At 40.6% G+C, this 22,540-nt stretch overlaps 1 protein-coding gene across 3 annotated transcripts in view; it reads left to right on the top strand.

Moving 5' to 3' along the window:
- Window positions 1-22,540, top strand: part of LOC109030472 (matrix metalloproteinase-2) — a 364,259-nt gene that overhangs the window by 185,037 nt on the left and 156,682 nt on the right. The window lies entirely within an intron of this gene.

Raw genomic sequence — 22,540 nt, 5'->3', positions numbered from 1 at the left:
TGAGAAAAGTTAAGCATATTTTTCCGTGAAATATTCAGACACTTCAGATCAAATTACAAACAAAATTATCGGTGGGATTTGAAGAAAAATATTCACAAATTTTCCTGAAAATTAGTGTTATGTCGAAGGAAATTTGGCAACGCCTGAACCCTGAAGGCTCATTCGGCGCTTGTCTTTAGCACGGCACTATAGAGGTACCCTACTGCCGTGCTAAGGAAGAACGCCGTATGAACATTCGAGAGTTGCCAATTGCCTTCTATAAAATGTTTATTTTTGAGGCAAGTTATGAATATTTTTCCTTGAAATTTTCAGGAACTTTGGTTGAAATTGCGAACAAAATTATCTGAAAAATTGGAAGAAAAATCTTCATTTTTTCCAGGAAATTCGTGTTTCATCAAAGGAAATTTGTCTACGCCTGAAGGTCCATACGGCGTTTTTCCTTAGCGTGGCAGCCTAGTACACACGGAGGAGGCCGGACGGACAATGGTGAGCTTTTTCGCTCATCCACGGCTGCTGAAAGTTACCTGATGACAAGGAAACAAAGCGCGAAGCGGCGCGGCGGCGGCTTCTAATTACTGGGAAACTCTCGCGATGGGAGGGGGGGGAGGGCCACGCGCTGCAAATTAGGGCCTTTGTAAAGGGAGTGATAAACAGATAGTGATAAGGATCGAGGAGGGACGCGCGCTGCTCAAAGAACCCGGACGGTGCCACAGCTACGGACACAGGTTCCCTTTGACCCTTCGCTCATCTCTCGCCTGTCCCTGTCGTCGTCATGGCCCAATCGAACCTCCCCGGCCCAAGCTTAGGTGATCGCGCACAGTAAGCGAATTTTACCCGGATTTGGGTTGTAGGAATGGAACACTGTAGACACGGTGCACATTTGAATTAGTGAGAACGAAAACACACCAACTCGAAAAAATGAAAATGGTCAAGACATACACAAAACTGCATATTAGGTGAAGAAGTTAGTTTAAGAAAAATATTTCTTCCGCCGAAAGACAAGTACTTATGGACACTTCAAAAGTCCAAGTTGGAACAGATGTGCTACCTTCAATGACCTTTGTGTAAATTAACTATCTTCAATGGAAATGGAGCATTTTCGAGTTACCGAGTTGGTGTGTTTTCGTTCTCACTGATTCATTTAAGCATTAGGCCATCATTACTCTAAAGGGCCGGCCCTAAATTACGTAACGCACTTTTCCGGCATTTTTGACCCCCTCTCCCTCTTCCCAAGTAGCGCAGCTTGCGATACATTGCAATTACATGATAAAATGATATTACCATATCGGCGTTTTGTGTATGTTGCCTATCTACTGATTGAAGGCACACGGCTTATTGAAATTTATTGCAATAAAATTGAAATAAATTGCAGTTTTTCATTGTATTGTATACAGCCTATATTTCTGATACATGGAATTCACTTTGTTGATAGTTTGAAATCAGCATTTATGGACCAAAAATGATGTAAAAATATTAAAAAATTCATGGTAAAAAAATGTCGACTTTATTTCAATATTTTCATTGCACTGTGCTACTTGGGTTGTAACGCTTTTTGTGACGTGGGTCCCTATCCATATTTTATCAAGTATAAACGAAATGGCGTAACGCTCTCCTCGTCCCCCTCTCTCTCCCACCCTAGAGCGTTACGTAATTCTACCTTTTTCATTTTTGGTAATAGTTTGTTCTGCTATTCCACTAGGTCGATTTCTATGATTTTTCCGGCTATATCGATAAGCGACAGGTGATGCTCCCTAAATGAGCCCGCTTTATTTAAATTGTTTAAATAATACCCTGCTTTTGTATATTTCGCGATGAAGCTGTGGAGTGTGAATTCTCTTATTCAAAGAATGTAAATTTTTATTTTTTCACGCTTCATTCCAGCGTTCTACTGGGCCAATTGGACGTATTTCTATCAAACGGAACTAAGCGCCAATTTGAGTTCCTTTTGAGGAATTTAGAATCCCGGATAGCGCGTTCTGTCAGACGGACCTAAGCGCCATGCAAAAACATTGCGAGTATAGGACGGAATAAGACGGACGCCCGATTCCGCCGCCAATTCAAGCCCACCTCTACCTTCCTCACTCTATGGCGCTTAGGTTCGTTTGATAGAAATACGTCCAATTTCCATTACTTTTGCGACTATCGATAAAGTCGATAGAGAGTGGGAATTGGAGATTTTTACCCATTAATGGTAGAAGTACACTGGAAAAAAAACCACATTGGATCTAGAGTCCAGACTCTCGAAAACATTGACAAAAAAAAATACTCTTGATTAAATCGGATTTTTGCTTGAATCAAAACGAAATCCGCTTAAATTAAGAGGCTTGGTTCTTGATGTAAGCTAGATTCTGATTGAATCAAGAGTACTTTTTCTTGTCGACGTTTTAAGAGTCTGGACTCTAGATCCAATGTGTGTTTTTTTTTTTTTTCCAGTGTAGAAATAAGCTGTCCTTTTTGCAGGAAAAAACACGGTATTGTGAGATGCACAGCGAGTTCCAACTCTTGTTTCAGCGACCCGAATATGCAAATTTCATCGAAGGTTCGGCAGCGTCGGTGGTGCGTAACTGTGGTGCCCACTGTGGTGAGTCAGGGATTGATTTGAGTTGACGAGATTTGATTGCAAATTATGATTGCCCCATTTTCCCATTTTCTCCTCGCCCTCCCTGCACCCTCCTTCTAATTAATGGTCCATTCATCCCATTCCCAGCGGACACTCATTTCCCTCCGCGAATTTTCACGCACACGCATAACGACGCATTCAAATCAAAAGGAACTATATCCCATTATGACATGAGACCTGTCATGCATGTGCTCTATGGATCACAGGGCTCATGTCACAATGAATATAGTTCCTTTTGATTTGAATATGTCCAAACAACGGTGTGTTACCGGGAAGAGTCGCAGTTTCTGCCCAAACGCATGGTCTTGGACTGGACATCGATGACTGAAATCAAAGTAGAGTCACCTTCCGGCCAAAGTATCGCATGCGCCTTACGACGTTTCAAAATTTCCGCCGCCATTTTATTTTTTTGAAGAGAAATTGTTCAACGAAGCTGTTCAAAAATTCCGCTGAATTTTCTTTGTGCTGCCGATAAAATTCAGTGAAATTTTCCAACAGATTTAACCAAAAATTTCCGTTAAAAAAAAAAAAAAATGGCGGCGGAAAATTTTAAACGTCGCATGGCGCTTGTGATGTTTTGGCCGGAAGGTGACGATATGCCCATAGAGGAAAATGAAAAGAGTTCACGCCTCACGCCATCATCGCGCCTTCAATTTCGAAGATACAACACGAACATCCATCAAGCACGAATAGTTGTATCTCTGCGCCGTAATCGAAGCGCATTCTTTTTCTCGCTCAGTTTCCATGTTGCGTTGGTTCCGTTTGTCTTATTTTTATATTAGTGCTTCAAAAACTAATCGTCACCTTCCGGCCAAAGTGTCACAAGCACCATGCGACGTTTCAAAATGCTCGCCGATATTTTTTTCTTTTACAGAGAAATTGTTCAACGAGGCTGTCCGAAAATTTCACCGAATTTTTTTGCGCTGCCGATAAAATTCAGTGAAATTCTTTAACAGATTCAGCCAAATATTTCTATGTAAAAAAATAAAATGACGGCGGAAATTTCTAAATGTCGCGTGGCGCTTGGGATATTTTGGCCGGAAGGTGAAGGTATATGCGCACAGAGAAAAATGAAAAGGTGGTAGCATTTTCCAACTGTTCATGCCGTGACGTTGGTAGGTACATGGTACACGATGACGTCAATATTCCTGTGAACTCAGGTATCCGAAGTATGGGAAATTGACTGTAACGTCCGTTCCCAAGTAGCATTGTCATCTACTTTCTAGGTGGCGCTCATCAAGAATATGACTACTTTCTAGATAGAACAATTTTCTTGAAAGAAAATAGGTATAAAGTAGATCTAGAAAATAGACACGAGAAAATGGAAAGAAAATACATTTTTTCCTTGTATTTTCTTAAAAGAAAACATTAAGAAATTGGCTAGAAAATAATTCTACTTTCAATAAATTTTCTATCTTTTTTCCAAATGGGAAGTTGACAGAAAGAAGACCTATGGAATAGATCTATTTTCTTTGGTCAGACTTTTGACTCGCAATGTTTTTTCTTTCTATTTTCTGGATAACTCTCATTTTCTTTGTTTTTTCTAGAAATTTTCTTAATATTTTTTTCCAGAAAAAAATTCTATTTTGCTACTTGGGTTGTTGCGGCATAATTCAACAAATAATACAATTTCAAACACGTTTTGAAGTATGAATTTTTCTCTGTCGTGGAGGGTGTCCAGCTAAAAGGTGGATAGATGACATCCAAAAAGAGATGGAGAGATGCCAGTTTCCTGGAAATCTCTATACTTTGTCTCTGTGAACCCCACTATTTTCAAGAAAATCTTTTACAAAAATGTCCGTACTTACTAACGTCATTGGTATATTTTCTCAAGTTGCCCGCAATTTGCTAACACCCTCTTTTTAAGGTACCATATAGGGACGTGAATTTTCAGATGTACTGCGCGAACGGAAATTTTTGATGAATGCATTTCAAGGCACAAATTTCAATTTTATTTTAACCGATAGCATCCTTATACAGGGCTGACTTGAAAGGGGAAAGATCTTACATAAATTACGCTCAAGGGCACAAGTCTCACAGCAAGGGCACGCGACTTCATTCTGTCTAAGGAAATGTTTCACACTTCTGATTTAGAAAAAGAAAAAAACTTGTTAAACACATGTATTATTTGCCGTTTTACAAGAGGGAGGAAAAGTTTTGTCGATATTTTTCTGAAATTTGATTTTCGAAATTCATCCACACGTCACAGCTCAAGTAACTCTCATATTTTAGCTAAAGATTCAACTTTCAAAAAATTTCCGGAGGAAAAGCTCATAGCGGCCGCGTTCAGGAGATGTTCCTATACACATCTTCCATCCAGAGGGATTTGTCTTCGGATGCCGCAATCACACGCGGAATTTAGCAGCTGAATGTGGAAGTTAACAGTCATCGCCCAACGGCTGAAATTTCGCAAATTCGAGTTATTTTCATCCAGATGTGTATCAAATCTACTGGAATAGTTCAGACAAATCCAACATTAGTCCGATGGTTAGTGAAAATTCAGGCATCGGGCCGATGACTTCCACATTCAAGCCACATTCAGCTCCCACATTCAGCGTGTGATTGCGGCAGGAGGGTGTAAGTATTTCACGAGCCGTTGAAAAGTATGTTATAGAGCCAAGCCTGCGCCAAAAAGCGAAAAATATGGACAATACATCCAAAGATCGAAATAAATATGAAGATATATGTCATAATCCGAAGATGGCATGACCAACCTCGGAGTGCGGAACAAATCGCGAAGTGTACCTCATGCGAAAAGAAAAGGAGTAGGAGGCCCACATCGTTAGAGGAAGCCAACCAAGATACAATTTGCGTAAAATTAAATCCAGGGATGATTTAAAGGAGGTGAAGAACAGTTCTGAAGAAAATGGCAAGGAGAGTAGAACGTAGAACGAAGAGGGATCGTAAGAAACGAAAAGGCAGAAACGGATAGAAAAACGAAATAGGAGATAAGGAGAGGAAGAAGGACGGAAGAAATAGGGAGAAACAGGAGACTTGGGGAAGAAGCGAGAAAAGGAAACTGAGGGGTTGATCCGGGGGAGGGGTAGGACACAACTATTGAATGTGACTTTGTTGCGCGGCTAAATGTGATGTTGACGATTTGTTAGACGAGTCGAGTTTAAGACTTCACAAACTAGAACGGTGAATGGTCGGCCACTCTACACACACAGACGTGCTGTTTACAGAGGGTGGGGGGCGGCGTGGGGGTGGTCGGGAAAACGAAATCGAACAAAGAGGAAGGGTAAACAAGATTAATGTGCTTAGACATAAAAATGCGCGAGTGAATAACAAAAGAAAAACTTTAGTTTAGTTTCCCGCCGGGGAGTGCCGAGGACTATCGGGGCGGCCGGGGGAGGGGCGGCAGATACGGGTTGATAAAAGAAGATACGGATGGGGAGGGGGTGGGGGCGAGCGGCGGAGGGGGAGTGATTGGAGTCAGCCAGTCGCCCCCGAAATGGGCACCCGGCGCCCCCAATTTTGTATCTCACTATTTGACTGTATCCTCATAAAATATGGCTACAGCCGGGGATGTAGCTTGCAGGAGCGAGTGAGGGGCGGGGGAGGGTGGAAACGAGTTTGTGGTGGTGCGGTGGCGCCCGCGCTGGCGAGGGGAGGGGGCGCCGCGGGAGGGAGAGCTTAGTCGGTTGACGGTCGCCGATTGCCCGAGTGCAATCCTTTTTGCAACTATTTTACCGAGGGCTTCTTTCAAGAACTTTAACTAGTTTCAGTTCTTCTCCCCCTTTTTTCCAATCAGTAGTTAGGAAATTGTATCTTTTTATCAGGTGTGGATCATCTTGTAATGCACGATAGGATATCTGAGATTTCTAGAGTTCACTTGCAGATCGAGGTGAATTGGATCGCATGTAGCAAAAAGGAACCCAGTGCGATTTCAGTGTTTCAAAATTATGCAACTTCTTCTTTCCTTTTAAGAGTACTCAACATATGTACCGTTTTAAAATCTACACGATTATTTCCCTTTAAAATTAACAGTTTTTTGGTGGGAAGCAAAAAATATTTGCCATTCTGAGAGATTTTTGAGATAATTATGAAGAAGCAACATTTTTACAACACTGTAATCGCGCTGGTTTTTTTTTTTTTTTTTTGCTATTTGCGATCCAATTATTTGAATGGAACAACTTATGCTGTCACAATCTCCTTTTTCAAGAAAATTTAGAAACATTTTTCCGCGAAAAGAATTGTTTTATTATGATTTTACAACCTTAAAAATCTGAAATATCTGAGCGAGTTCTCCTAAATTGAAGCGATTCTGTTGAAGGCGCACTCTGAGCAACTATTCCACCACAGAAGTATTGCACAGTATCAGACGAAAATGAAGGCGCACTGACTTATGCAAATTGACTGGTCTCGTTTACCACCATGTAGAGCCCTGATCCTACGACCTACGGCTCCTGTTCAATTTGGAGTGTGTTTTACTGCAAAGCCTATTTTGTCCCTAGAAAACCACCTCTAAGTCACTTTTTTGCGGTTAGCGATTGATGCAACAGCTCATTTGCTGATGACGCTCCGTGGAATTTTTGACCCGCGCGGAGAGCTGGTGCGGGTTCAGAAAAATCAATTCTTCTAGAGTTCTATGAAACTAAATTTAAAAATCTATAGCGCAATAAAGAGCTATACGTAGTGGCTTTTCACAGCGTTTTAAAAATTTTCTCAATCTGTCTTTGTTTAAAAGATATTGTATAAGCAAATTTACTTTCTGGAGTACTATAGTTTTACCATCGATTTTGTATACAAAAAATGCGCATATCGGTTGCGGTGTTTCGAAATTTTTGCTTTCATTTTATTTTTAAAAGGAGATTGAACCAACATCATAGCTTGAAATTTTTACAGAATATTCTTCACACAAAGAAAAAAATACCGAAGTTTTCAAGAAATGACGCCTAGTAGTTTTCCATGTAGGAAATGCGAAAACGCATTTATGCAGTTTCACCATCGAAAAATAAGACGAACGGAACCAACGCAACATGGAAATTGAGCGAGAAAAAGAATGCGCTTCGATTACGGCGCAGAGATACAACTATTCGTGCTTGATGGATGTCCGTGTTGTATCTGCGAAATTGAAGGCGCGATGATGGCGTGAGCCGTGAACTCTTCATTTTTCTCTATGGGCATATCGTCACCTTCCGGTCAAAGTATCACAAGCACCATGCGACGTTTCAAAATTTCCGCCGCCATCATTTTTTTACAGAAACATTGTTCAAAGAAGCTGTCCGAAAATTTCACTGAATTTTTACTGTGCTGCCGATAAAATTCAGTGAAATTTTCAAACAAATTCAACGAACAACTTCTCTGTGAAAAAATAAAATGGCGGCGGAAATTTTGAAACGTCGTATGGTGCTTGTGATACTTTGGCCGGAAGGTGACGATATCAGAATGCTTAAATTCGTACCTTGTCTAGTGGTCCATTCTACAAAGTTTCCGAGAGGAAGAGATAATTATGAAATTTGCCGAAGTTTTATAGGATCCTGTCTTTCGGGCTGCACTTTCACCCTCGGCGACTGAGATGAAATCACTCAAGGCTTGCGTTTACCGAGCGACTCCATCCATCCCAAGTCTCCAAGTCTCGACTGTTCCGTCAGTTTCGGCGGCGCTTGGCCATGAATAGATTATCCTAGCTCACAGTTGCCACACCTCAAAGGGAAAGGGAGTTGATATCCGGGATTTCACATTTTTACATATTTCCAGGAGAAATTTTCCGTACTTCAGTTGGACGGCGTTAAGCAGAAAGAAATCAAGCCTATGCATTCAGCTATGACCGAATTCGAATTGTGGCACGTAGAACACGATGCGCACAACGAAAATTACCGAAATCAACTCCTTCTGAAGATATTTAATGATGCGTAAATTCAAATCACCCGCTCATGAAAACTCAATGCTCTACGTGATTCACATTGCGCGCTAAACGTTATCATGACAGTATCTGCGATTTAAAAGTCTGGCAACCTCAATTTGACGCTTTGGCTCAGCTATAGCAAATTACTTATAGTTGAACAACACATGGTGGGAAATGAATATTGCTCGATTGAGAAGCTTCCTGAAACCGTTTTAGTGCGCGATTTGACTCACGTAGAGCTTTGAGTTTCTTGTGAGCGGGCAGTTCAAATTCCTCGTAACCAATGTGAGATAAAAACGTTAATATCTTCGTTAAGAGTTGGTTTAAGTAATTTTCGTTATGCGAATCGTGTTCCATGTGAAATTCTGACCAGGAAACATGTATCAGAATGCTTAAATTCGTACCTTGTCTAGTGGTCCATTCCATGTTTTACACGAAAACGATTGTGCGGATTTTTGTGTCAATTTCAGTGAATTTTCTGCATGGCACGAAGCATATTCCTTGAAATTTTCAAAGGAATCCGCACAAAACGTGCTCTTGTAAAAAATTAAATTTCCCATTTAATTTTGGCTATAGCTGATGTGGCTTGGTTCCTTTCTTCTAAAAGCGGTCCAAATGTATTGTCCATGAATTGATCCACACGAGAGGTAAGCAGTATAAAGGTAGATCTTCTTGAGAGATTCAGCGGAGATTATCAAGACCCATGGGTTCCTCGAAATTTAGAGTTAGGTTTTTCAACTGTGAATAATAACGAAAGATTTCAGAAGTTGCAATCAAAAGATTGATCGTGCTTGCCATTGGACAAGGTTTTCACAACTCATCACAAGTTTCCTCATACCAAAAGTCCACGTATCACACGGTGAAACCAGACGTGAATAAATTTAAATTCAACTCATTATGCTATGTGCGTTCATCCCGTTCAAAGTTTCCGCGCTCCGAAAAATCGAAATCTCAATTAGAAAAATTGGCTCAAAACTGGGTTGACTTGCTTTACGATAGAATAACTTCCTCGCTTGACAAGTATCGTGCACAAAAGGGAAAAAAATGTTCTTAAGATTTAACTAAAAAAAATTAAAGAACGAAGAGTTTTATTACAATGACCAATTTTATTTTGGTTTTTTGACGGTGAAAAATGTGTAGCGATTACTTTTAATCGAGACAGTAAACGGAGTTCCATCTTTTATGAATTGATTATTGAAATCTTCAGCCAGTTCAAAATTGTTTGAGTGTCACGGTTGAATTTGACGGATGATTTGCAAAATTTGCTCTTCTTTATTATACTAGGCCCTCTTTAAGGCCTCCTTGACCACTATCCAATAAAGCTTCCAATGGGTAATCATAGTCGTCCCTACAGACTGCGGTATATTATAGTATCATTAAGACTATTTCTACAGAAATTTGACGGCAGCAAAACAAAACAAAAATTAAAAATTTCTTTCAAAATTGTCTGAGTGTCACGGCTGAATTTTACTGGAGGTTTGCAAAAATTGCTCGCTTTATTACTCTATGTCCTCCGTAAAGCCTCTTTTACCCTTATTTTAATCCAATGGGTATTCATACAGACTTCAGTATATTATATTATCATTAAGATTATTTCAAGCGAAATTTGGCGGCAGCGCGCGACGTCTTCGCCGGCGGCATTAATCGGCTGTCGTGATAAATCGTCCGGTCGGAGTGAGCTGCAGTCGAAAGGTCGCAAATTGCTGAAACAGGAGGACCTTTTCGGCGAAAGGGGCCGCCAGGGGGTTAATTAATAGCCCCCAAGTGCCGCCGAGGGGAAGGGCGGGGGCGGGGGAAACTTACGATGTTGTGATAAACCCGCCCGAAAGAGTCGCCGCGCGCCACCTCAAGACGCGACGCGGGACGCAGCCAGTGACGTGACGGGGATGACGTTGACCTCCGTTGCCGCCTTCGTCTCAGGAAAAACGCCGCATGAACATTCGAGAGTTGCCAAATTTCTTCTGATAAAATGATTATTTTTGAGGAAAGATATGAATATTTTCCCTTGAAATTCTCAGAAACTTTACATGAAATTGCGAACAAAATTATCTGAGAAATTGGCAGAGAAATACTCAAAAATGTTCCTGAAAATTAGTGATTTGCCGGGAGAAAGTTGGCAACGCCTGAAGGCTCATACGGCGTTTTTCCTTGGCACGGCAGAGCTTACTCTGCCGTAAGCTCTGCCGCGCTAAGGTAAAACGCCGTATGAGCCCTTAGGCGTTGCCAAATTTCCATTTGTAAAACACAAATTTCCTGGTAAACTTGTGAATATTTTCCTCCCAAATTTTCAGATAATTTTGTTCGCAATTTCACGTAAAATTTATGAGAATTTCAAGGAAAAATATTCATAACTTTCCTCAAAAATGAACATTTTATTGAAGGAAATTTGGCATCTCTCGAATGTTCATACGGCGTTCTTTTTTAGCACGGCAGTACTGTCGTGATAGCGAGGAGAGCAGTAAGTGCCAAACTACAGTCTTGACGAAACGGGCTCTGAAGCGTCTGACCGGAAAATTTTATTGAAAGAACACCGAAAAAGTGAAGTTGATTCAACATTCTGGATGTAAAAAAAAAGTGGGCGAGAACTCACAAAATGCTAAGTCACCCGCAACGGCAGTTAGTTTTACATCTTAAAATTGCTGAGGTAACTGCTGTAGCTCTGTTAATTCTAGCATTTTGTAAGTTCTCGCACACTTTTTTTACATCCAGAATGTTAAATCAACTTCACTCATTTTCAGTGAAGCCTCTGTTCTTCGTCAAATTGCCACTAATCAGCCGAAAGATTCCGAGAAATCGTTTGGATGATTAAAAATTGACTGATTTTTTTTTTCCAATTACATAAAAAGGGTATTTTATTATTTTATCTCTAACATCATTATGGATGGAGGAAGGAAACTCAGAACCTATTTTTTTCTTTGTTCGACTTGGATGTGACTTACAATTACCTCCTGTAGATGAAACTTGATCAAAAGGCTCTGTTGCATACATGAGGTACAGCCAATTATTCAGCACATTTTCATAAGTAAAATCGCAGGGAAATCACATTGTGCACGTCAGAAATGTCTAAAATCCGGGATTTTGCTTGATGAACATAAACGACTAACGCAAATGGTCCATTCAGGGGTGTATTTTAGGTATTTTTTATGTATACCTACTCGATTGATTTTCGTGGTAGGTATATTACCGAATAATTTTCAGTTAATTGGCTCTCTTATGTGCATTAGACCAATTTGACTCAAACTATTCAAATCCAATTTGTAATAATGCGACAAAGAAATTGTTTATTTGGTTTTTTCGCTGTGATGTTATCATCCGAGCGAAAGATTGAATTTTTAAGGGAAAAAAACAAAATTCACCATTCTATGATCATTTTATGCAAATTGCAAACTATTATGTAAGTTTCTCTTCTTTCTAAAAAAAAATGAGTAGTGGTCGGAAAAGATGATTTGTTACGAATGAGGTACGTGGTTTTGGAGGTCAATCATCGAAGTGGTGAATCATCGGAAGTTAATTTGGCTCATTCGTTCATGATGTTACAATATACTTAGAGGGGGAAATTTAAAATATTTGTCTCTCTTGGGCTAAAATAGATGAAAAAGAAAAAAAATCCAAAAATGGCGCGAGCCGCGGATACAAACTTTGAAACACACTTTGCAATGAAGATCAAAGATGTTGACTTACATTCATTATGCAGCAACGCGACTTTGCTGAACGTGTCTTCGCGCCTTCGGGCGCGTGATACAATTATATCAACGTCCGAGTAATGCGTGGTTGCAGCTCAAAAAAAATGTAGGCACTATTTCCTTTGGACAATTCTAGGGAGTATAGCAAATCTACCAAGTACAGCACAAGAACGCTGTAACTCCGATCTACATGTTTACAAATCCTCTGATAAAGTGCACTATTGCGGGTTACGTGATTACGACCCTGCTTTAATTTTTCAGCATAAATTCTGAGCAGTATTTAGACAGCCATTTTGAAAATACGAAGGAGCAATGATCACTGAATAATTTTTAATAAATCGTTTTATCCATGAAAAAATTGTAAAATCTGGAATGAAATATTTGTTATTTACGATGATATGATGAGATCTCGTTTTGCAACTAAAGACTCTTCTACAACCAGTGAGGGGCCATTCATAAAATATGTAAAGTTCCAGCATATCAAATGAGACGGTTTGGGTTAAATGTAAAAACTGTATACCCACTAACAGTGTGGCGGCTATTTTGACCATGAAATCAAGATTAGATTTCAATTGTGGACAAATTCTTCTCTGATCTAGATACTTACAAATACATCTCTCTTCTGAATGTTAATTTAACTATAAAATTTCATTCAAAACTAAACTAATAGTATGAAAATAGGTTTTCATCTCGCAATTAATTAAACATGCTTGGTAACTTGCCGGAAAAACCAAAATGAACTTAAGTCTAAATCACAATTCCTATTTTTAAGGTCAATGTGACCTGAACCGAGTTAACTCAATGCATGGATCTTCTGCGCAGTCTCAGATGTATTGGGTTTTTACAGTGAGAGAAAACAGTAGAAAAGGGCTAAAATAATTTCCCGACCAGTTCAATTTGTCTCAAGCACACTTTGGTTTTTTGGCGAGCTCGAAAGTATTGACGGACACAAAAACGTCACTGGTTCTTAATCATAAGTTGATAAGTTGGAATTATTTTTTAATGTATCCATTCACACTACCCATGAAATTTTAATTGAACATATTTTAATGATGAAGACAGAAAACACGTATCTTGATGAATTGCGATGTTTAAAAACACTGCTCCTCTGACATTATTCTGTAGGATCAAACAATAAATTTGAACGACAGTTTTTTAAAGTGAAGCAATTTAGATAACCATTTGAAAGTTTACAATGAGCACACTAAATGTTGATGTTTTACTTATTTCACCATTCTGTCGTGCTAAGGAAACACGCCGTATGAACATTCAGGAGTTCCCAAATTTTCCTCGGATAAAATGTTTATTTTTGAGGAAAAGAGCTTGATGCAAAAACGGCTTTTTTCGCCCCCCCTCTGGAAGTTCTTCAGACTTTGTCCATTGATTACTCATACTTGAGCGCTTCTTTTCCCAAATTTTCAGACCCCCGAAAAATTTTGGGGGGGAGCTAGGGGGGGTGGAAGTCAAAACCTGTGAACCTCAATATCTCTTGAACGAAGAAAGATATTGAGGTCCGGTTTGGACGAAAAATCGTCTAAAATTGCATACTTTAAGATTCTAAAGGTCGAAATCCCGATATCACATTTTTAAGTCAACATATGTGCTTTTTTCCAGTTTTTAGGTCTAGAAAATTTCTTTTAAACGAAAAATTTACAAAGATCTCAATTTTTTATTTGAACCAAAACCAGTTTTTTAAATTTTTCGTCTTTTTCCGCATCCAACGAGTGGTCCATTAAGCTGGGGAACCAAACGGTTCCGGAGTTATGATCGATTGAAGTTTCCGCTCAACGCGCGCCGACCGATTTTCGCGCGCAAAAAAGTCGGATTTGACTGTTATTAGATCATATTGAATGTTCAAACTGAGCAAAATGCATTATTAGGGACTCTTGAGGGTCGCTGAGTTCAGAAATTACCGATACTTCCAAATAATTCACGTTTTTAAAATTGCAGCTTCGTACAGGACCACTGAGCGGCCGGTCGGCGCTCAGTGGGCCTCTAAAATAGCGCTGCGGAGCTGTAATCTTAAAAACGTAAATTATTTGGAAGTATCGGTAATTTCTGAACTCAGCGACCCTCAAGAGTCCCTAATAATGCATTTTGCTCAGTTTGAACATTCAATATGATCTAATAACAGTCAAATCCGACTTTTTTGCGCGCGAAAATCGGTCGGCGCGCGTTTTTGAATATTTTGCCTTGAAACTTTCAAACGTTTTAGATCAAATTACAAACAAATTATCTGAGAAATTGGTAGACAAATATTCAAAAATTTCCCTGAAAATTAGTGATTTGCGAGAGGAAATTCGGCAACGCCTGAAGGCTCATACGGCGTTCTTCCTTAGCTTGTCATGCTGTTGTGCTGCTTGATTTTCCAACTGTAGCTGCTGGACGAGGTGGTTTGATACTAGACCGTTAAAAAGTTCCGCTCAAGAGTTCAGAATGGTTTAAAACAACTTAGATAGGAAACGAACATTTGAAGCTGAGGGCATTCATTAGCCTTGTCTGGATAGTTACTTCAACTGAATGGTCAAGGGTGGATCGATTTGAGGGTAGCATCCCTCAATCGGGCGCTAATAAAATAATTCGAGGCTTGTTGAAGGGGAGACGCAATCAGATAGGATCGTTTTATCTTTATGTTGGATATATTTATTAGTCTGAGACTTATCTTGTGGGGAGGACAAGGGACCTGTCTAAGCAGGAAACGCACATCTATTTCCCCACCCCGATTTGCGGAGTTTGAAGAAACTGGGGTGAGAGGATTTAACTGTCGACGTCTGATTGTCAAATCGTAGTTCCAAACCTCCCAAGAAACATCTCGACACTCTTAATTTAACCATTCTTAAAATAACGAACCCACGGAAACATAATTGTTTTAGAAAAATTAATATTTGCCTCAGGTGAGGACGGTATTTTAAAAAATAATAAAACTCTCCACCATCCTAATAACGCGTTTTGCTGATTCTCCTGAAAATCGTATGTATAGCTAAATGTTTTGGCATGGTTCTATTCGCTGAATATTAAAGGAACTGAAAATAAAAATTGCGTTTTTATGTACGTATTTGTTTTGAAATCACCTAGATATCGACGACCAAGTCGAAAAATGTGTACTTTGTACGATTGCGAAGGCTCAAGTTTCCGTTCGTAATTTTTAAAGGAAAACTTTACACGGAAAAAAAGGATAGCTGATTTAACAATTAAATTGTTAAAAAAATATGTTCAACATGTTTTAAATATGCATTTTACAATCGCAAAACACGTTATTAGGATGGTGGAGAGATTTATTATTTTTTAAAATACCGTCCTCACCTGAGGCAAACATTAATGTTCCGGAAACAATTATTTTCCTGTGGGTTCAACACCATACAACACTGATTCTTTAAAAGAGTATGCTTGATGACTTATTACAAAAATTACAATTTCTCTTTAGGAAAAGGAGGAAGAGGAGAAGAGGAAAAATAAAATAACTTATAAAACGTTTTGATTTATGTGAGGAATCAAGTAGGGTATTTTCAATTGTTTACCTCCTGGTTGATGGAAAATTGAATTTTCCAGTGCGACGCCAGTGCCCTCACTTAGTATGTTTCGGCGCTTTATCAACTCTTCACTTCAAGGGCTATACAATCTCGGATCTGTTTTTATTTCCTTGGCAGTTCTTATTTATACTTCTTATTTCTTAATAAAGGAGCGCATAAATTCATACTTATCGTCTTATCTCGAAAAAATCACGGCAGATTTTACGTGTTCATATTCGTCTACCCGTATGAAATAGTCAATGTAAATTGTAACGTCGCAAATTGAGGTATGGATGTTTTTTACCTCACAGTCGGTGATGTGAAAATGTGTTACTGCGCACGCGCTAGAGTGTAACATCAGCGGCAATCGTTATCTTCTGCCAGCTATAGTCGAAGCGGTACCTTGGAAGGCGCTGTAAGCAACTATTCCACCTCGGAAGTATTGCACGGTATCAAACGTAATTGAAGGCGCACTAACGTTTGTAAATTGACTGGTATTGTTTACCAGGGTATGGAGTGTCCTCCTGTTCTATCAGTTTTTATGAAATTCGGTACCGAGAATAAATTTTGGGCGGAAAACTTGAATTTTAACTTAAACTTTCAAAATTCGAAAATCCAAGATGGTGGATGTGGTCTAAAATGCTATCTCGGCTCCTGTTGAATCAATTTTTGTGGAACGTGGTGTCAGGGGGTATTTTTTGACGTAAAAGTCAAATTTTAATCAATCGTTACCTTCTGCCACAGAGATGGACTTCTGGCGTAGATCCGCTAGTATTTCCAGAGAGCATCGCGTCAGAAACGAAACGGTACGGCAGGTTATGAGTGCCAAACAGACCATCGTGCATGACATTATGACGAAACAACTCATTTGGTATGGTCATATTCAGAGAACGACATGAGACAGGTTGCCGAAGAAGGTCCTTGATTGGGTTTCTCCTGAGAGAGGGCATAAAGGACGCCCAATGAAAGATTAGAGGGATGCAGAAATTGTTAAGGTACTCAATGCCCGAAGGATTGTGGTGCGACAGAGGGCAGTGGAGGCTAGGTTGGTGTCTTATAGAGCGCCAGGGAGTGCTATAAAGCGAATTTCATGTACCTTCTCCCATGCCATCAAGTCGAAGTGATACTTTGGAAGGCGCTCTGAGCAACTATGCCACCTCGGAAGTATTGCACAGTATCAGACGGAAATGCGGGCGCACTGCCTTACACAAATTAACCAGTATCGTTTACCGCTGTGGAGAGTTCCACTGATCGTGCGATATGCGGCTCCTGTTCGATCGATTTTTGTGGGACTTGGAAAATAATTTTTACGAATCGACTCTTTTTTACCCCGATGATGATTCACACATATTGAGCAATCTTTGGACAAGTCCGAAGTTTTCAGAAATTTTGACGACATTTTATAAAGACGACTCATTTGTAATCCTAAAGCGGAGATTTACGTAGAGAGGCATATTTTTCAAGAAAGTAATTTTTCCCAAGTTGAGTCAAAAAGTAGAGAACTGAAATTTTGACAGGGAAAAACTATTACTATTCAGAAAACTAATTTGCCAGCAATCATGTTCATTTTTGCGTCAATGAGGAATGTGACATGGTGGATTTAAAACCTAGTTTTTTTTCAGATCTACGTCCTTGGAATTACAAACTTCAAATCGTCACGGCTGATGTTCGAAATGATATTTTTCAACGTTATATGGCTGTAAATGTGCGCACGCCGCGCCGTACAGCTAGTAGCTAAATTCTGAATTTATAGGTACTTACTAAAGTTTCTTTTCCCATGGATGGTCTCATAATATGTTGCCATTTATTAAAACTTCAGGGAGCTATGCCTACGCCCCCACAGGCCGTCAAGCGACCCAACTCCCAGGGGGAATATCGAGGGTTCACTCGAGTTAAGTTTACAAAATCTGAACAGAGCGGACTCAATTAATCAGGGACCACCTCAGCCGTAAAAATCACGAAAATCGACCCAATACATCGTTAAAACGATCTGTGACAAAAAATTAAAATTCAGATATAGCCAGAGAGCTTATAGTAATGATAGTAATGCTATAAGTCCCCAAAATTATAGATTACATCGCGCTGGATGGAAAGCCATCGTGGGTTTTTTAGACAGCTTATCCTCAACAAGACAAAATTACAAAATGTATGGAATATAATTTTCTAATCTTTCGTAACAGAGGCAAAGATGTTAAAAGCACAGTGAAAGCTTGCTAAGTCGAATCGTCTAGAGACCGAAAAATAATTCGACTTAAGCGGCATTTCGTCTTAACTGTGGTTCGACTTACAATTAGCGAGCTTTTACTGTACATCATAGCCATCGGTGCTTGTTTCTATGAAATAGAGGTGGTCACTACAAATAGAAAAAATGTACTCTGAAAAAATCGTCCATTTCAGAGTTACCAGGCCGACTACCGAAAGTAACTTTTACATCATGTGGTGAGTATTAGGAGAGTATTATTATTATGAGAGTATCTGAGTATACCTCCATAGGAAGAGTACAAGCATGTCAAAATATGGAGCTCTCAGGGCCAAAAAGGGCAACAAACCCTCTAACACAAAAAATGTCACTGCCCATCTTCAGATTTCAGTACCACACCAAAGTGGCCAAGGATGTTTATAAATGAGCGTTCTTCCGCAAAAATAAGTTAATTTATCCAAAAACTGAGTCAGATACGTGCTTTAAAAATGACGGGTCGTAACAATTGTTATAAATAATTAGTCTGGATCTTTTAAGTTCATTGGTTGGCTATCCGTTTGGGTTCTTAAAGCTCCATAACGTAACCGTTCTCTCCTCGCATCGGTACTCTAAAAGAGAGCAGCGTGAGGTCTTTAAAATATATATGTCTTTGAAAATACTTATGAATGTACCTGCAGTGATAGCGACGAGAGCAGTGAGTGGAAAAATGAAGTTGTGAGAAAACGGGCTCAGGTGCTTCTGAACGAAAAATTGGATTGGAAGAAACCTCTGTTCTTTGTCAAATTGCCACTATTTGTCCGAAAGACTCCTAGAAATCGTTAAGATAATTAAAAATCGACTGATTTCATTTCATTTACATAAAAAGGGTATTTTTCAAATTCATGCTGGGTTATTTTTAGGCAAGACAGCCGTAGGTGCCATCTTCTGCATGCTTTCGTGGTTGCGTTTTAGACACACGACAAAAATCCATTTTCAGGTTGGATATTGGCAGAAGAGAGCGGCACCTTACGTGAAAGAACTGTTTTTATTGGCTCTCTGGAGGAATATTGTCACCTACTGCTGTCTTGCCTACAACTACGTCATTTTTTGCGCACTTACGGCTTTCCCATGTGGACGTATTTCTATCAAACGGAACTACGTGCATTATGACGTGAGCCCTGTTATGCACATATTCTTATGAAATCTCAGGACTCATGTCTCAATGCGCATAGTTCCGTTTGGTAGAAATACGCCCATATGGCTAGTTTTGATACAAGGTGCTGAGTTGCTGTTTTAGCAATTTCAGTGATTTCATCTAAAAGAGTTTAGACAAATTTTGAAGGAAACTCGATTACGAAAATTTGACACTTACTGCTCTTATCGCTATCACGGAAGGTATTTCAGGGCTATGAAGGTTGGGTGTAGCTAGAGTCCCTTTATACTGAGAGTCAAGACAATGCGAATCCATTTCTGATTGGTTAACCGGATTTTAGGCCTTCACAGTGTCACAAACGGGAATAAAGATTACATTTTCACCAATTGCAAAGGTTATAATCTGGAATGGACCGAGGAATTCCGGGTTCGACAAGGAACAAACGGAATGAGAGAAGGAACGGAGAAAGGAATTTAAGAATGAGCCGATCAAAGAATGATCAAAGATTACAAAAAACGTTCAATTTGTGTAATCTTTATTCCCGTTTGTGACTCCATGAGGGGTGTTGTCAGGACTCTCAGTATAAAGGGGCTCTAGGCATAGCTGGAGGTGTTAAAGGAGCCACCATGACTACGATCCTGAAGACCGCTCCCAGATTAGGCCGATAATTAGACGGTGGGTGCGATCGGCAACGCAGGCGAGGATGAAAGCGTCAATTGATTCCATCGGCGGAGGTTGGTAGCACCGACCGTCGTCGCCGCCGGGGACCCGGAGCCCCGGGCGAGCCGGTGGTGGCGCCCGCCTGGCGTCCCGGGAATTTCCAGCTCCCCCCACCGCCCCCCGCCCCCCCACGCCGCAGCTGGCAAAGGCTCAGCCCAGGAAGAGCGCACCGAAGCAAACAGAGAAGGAAACACGGGATCCACGCCGAGCCTTTATCTCTTTTCCGCGACTGGCGCCGCTTTCCCCCGAAAAAACACCAAAATCCTAAAAACCGCGAATGTGCGTATGATTTTAACGTGAACTAATGTGGTTTTGTGCGGCCCGAAGGGCCGCACTGTTGAAAAACCGTGGTTTTCCGTTTGATCTCTATTGGAGTTAAGTGGTTTTGGATGGGGTGTGCGTCTGTCTAGGGAAGAAACGCGGTTCTTTGTATGGTTTGATGTTGGAGTTGGGTGGTTTTGATTCGGGCAGGGTGGGATTGGAGGACGCGGCAACGGCGGGCCGGCGGCGATGGTCCAAAAATAACCCGTTTATGTCGTGTTGCTCTCGCAGCGGCGGAGCAGCAACAATTTTTACAAACGCCAAGTCATCCGGGGGTCGTGGATCGATAAGGAAGAGACTGGAAGGCGCCGAGGCGGAGTCTGGGATGGACCTGGATCCGGGCTCCTCGGGGGCTCCACGCGGCGTCGCCCACCAATCACCGGGCTCCCTCATCGCCAGGGCACCCGATCTCCAGCTCTTCGCCGAGGAGCGCGGAGTTTCCCGACGCCAATGTCAATCCGTCTCCTTTTCGTGGGTGTGCCGATGGGTATCACCCTCACGGAAGCGTCCGGCTACCCACCCCGATCGTAAAATGGCAGGTCTCCGCTTGGGCGGTATCTCTGAAAAGGTTGACTCCGATTTTTATGTCATAATTCGAGAGCGTGTTTTGTTGCGAGTCCCGGCTTTTTTTTATCGATGTCAATTGTGCGGGGGGTTTTGTTGATGGCCCTTTCCGCGGCATTGATTTGACTCGGCCCTGGTTGACTGGATGGATGGGCTAGGGCTCGCGTCCGAGGCGAGCGCCTCGGTTTTCTGTCTCGTTGATCGCTTTCGATCGCATCGGAGCCCGCGCCGCTCGAATTGACTCGCGTCTGATTGAATTAGCGATCTCCTCGATTTCCTCGAGGAAAACTCGTCAGAAACGGATCATACAACGGAAATGTACTCATGGAGGAAAGGGGATTTACACTCGTCCTCGCCGTGTGGTGGTTCATTAACTTCGCATGATTCGTGCCTTGACCAGACAATGGAGATGTTGCATGTGTGAGGAATTTGCGATTTGACTTTTGATTCTTACGTAAAAGTTCGCGAGGAACACGATGGTGCCACTGGATTTCTCTGAAATCAACTCCCAGGCTCAGAAAATCTCTCAAGTTGAGGCCAAAATGGAGGGGATATCCCACGCTATCCTGAGAGTCCACGTCTACATCAAGACAAACTCTCCATGCAAAGATAGGGAGCAAATATACATTAGCTGGGTTGCCGTGTTTTTAGTTTTGGAGTCCCCCAAATAAAGTGGCAGCCCTGTCAATGTATTTGCTCCCTATCTTTGCATGGAGAGTTTGTTTTGATGTAGAAGTGGGCTCTCATGATAGCGTGGGATATCCCCTCCATTTTGGCCTCAACCTGAGAGCTTTTTTGAGCTTGGGAGTTGATTTCAGGGAAAACCAGTGGCACCATCGTGTTTCTCGCAAACATTTAAATAAGAATCAATAGTCAAATCGCAAATTCCTCACACATGCAACATCTCCAATACACCGAAAAAAAGTGAAGTTGATTTAACATTCTGCATGTAAAAAAAGTGCGCGAGAACTTATAAACTGCTAAATTACCCACCACGGCAGTTACTTTAGCAATGCCAAGATATAAAACTATAATTGCTGTGGCGAGTATTTCAGCATTTCATAAATTCTCGCACACTTTTTTTACACCCAGAATGTTAAACCAACTTCACTTTTTCCTCAGTGTAATAAAGACTATCCCGTAAAACTGAAAGTTGACCTGTTTTGAGAGATGAAATATTTCGTACATTATGGAATATCCCATCCCACCCCATCCCACCTATAATAGTTACCGGATCTATGTCAGCAATTCTTTCGTTCACGATAACTATCGTCAGATTTACGTTAGCTGTCTCAAATTTTGTAATTTTGTCCATTTTGATCTGATGAAGAACTGTATAGATTTTCGGTTAAATCGCATTTGCCGATTACTTATAAACGGTAATTAACATAAGTGCCCTACTTACGCTGTTTGCAACTAAACTATTTTATGAAAGCTCCATTCCTTGGTTTCCTTGGTAACCTTTGTTTGCTATCAGCTGATGTTTTATTTCCATTTCTCGGCCAAGTCAACGGATTTTATACTTCCTTTTTTTTTTTTTTTTTAAATCATTGCCAGGTTAGTTCTAATTTTTTTTGCGAGCATTTACTCTACCCCTCCCCTCGCAGCTCATTTTTCTAACTCCCGTAGCCCGCCCCCCCCCCCCCATAACTAATTTTATTTATATTTTTTTTTTCTTATGGCATGCCTCGCACCCCTACCATCATATTTTGGGGTTTCATTCGTAGGTAGAAAATATTGTATTGTATATAGATCTTCGATATATCGTTCGACATAAAGCAGGATACACCGGGATAAGACAGAATTTATTGACATTCACCGGGATAAAAGGTAGGAATTTTAAGAAAACGGGAATAATCAGTGTGAAACGGGGTGGATAAGAATTCAACAAGATAGATAGTCATAAAACAGGGTAATGTCTATCGATCTTCGATATATAG

Source organism: Bemisia tabaci, chromosome 8, assembly GCF_918797505.1.
Source record: "Bemisia tabaci chromosome 8, PGI_BMITA_v3".
In the NCBI taxonomy this organism is placed as follows: domain Eukaryota; kingdom Metazoa; phylum Arthropoda; class Insecta; order Hemiptera; family Aleyrodidae; genus Bemisia; species Bemisia tabaci.
Note: the sequence above shows the minus strand (reverse complement) of the source record. Positions and strands in the feature narration are given on the sequence as shown.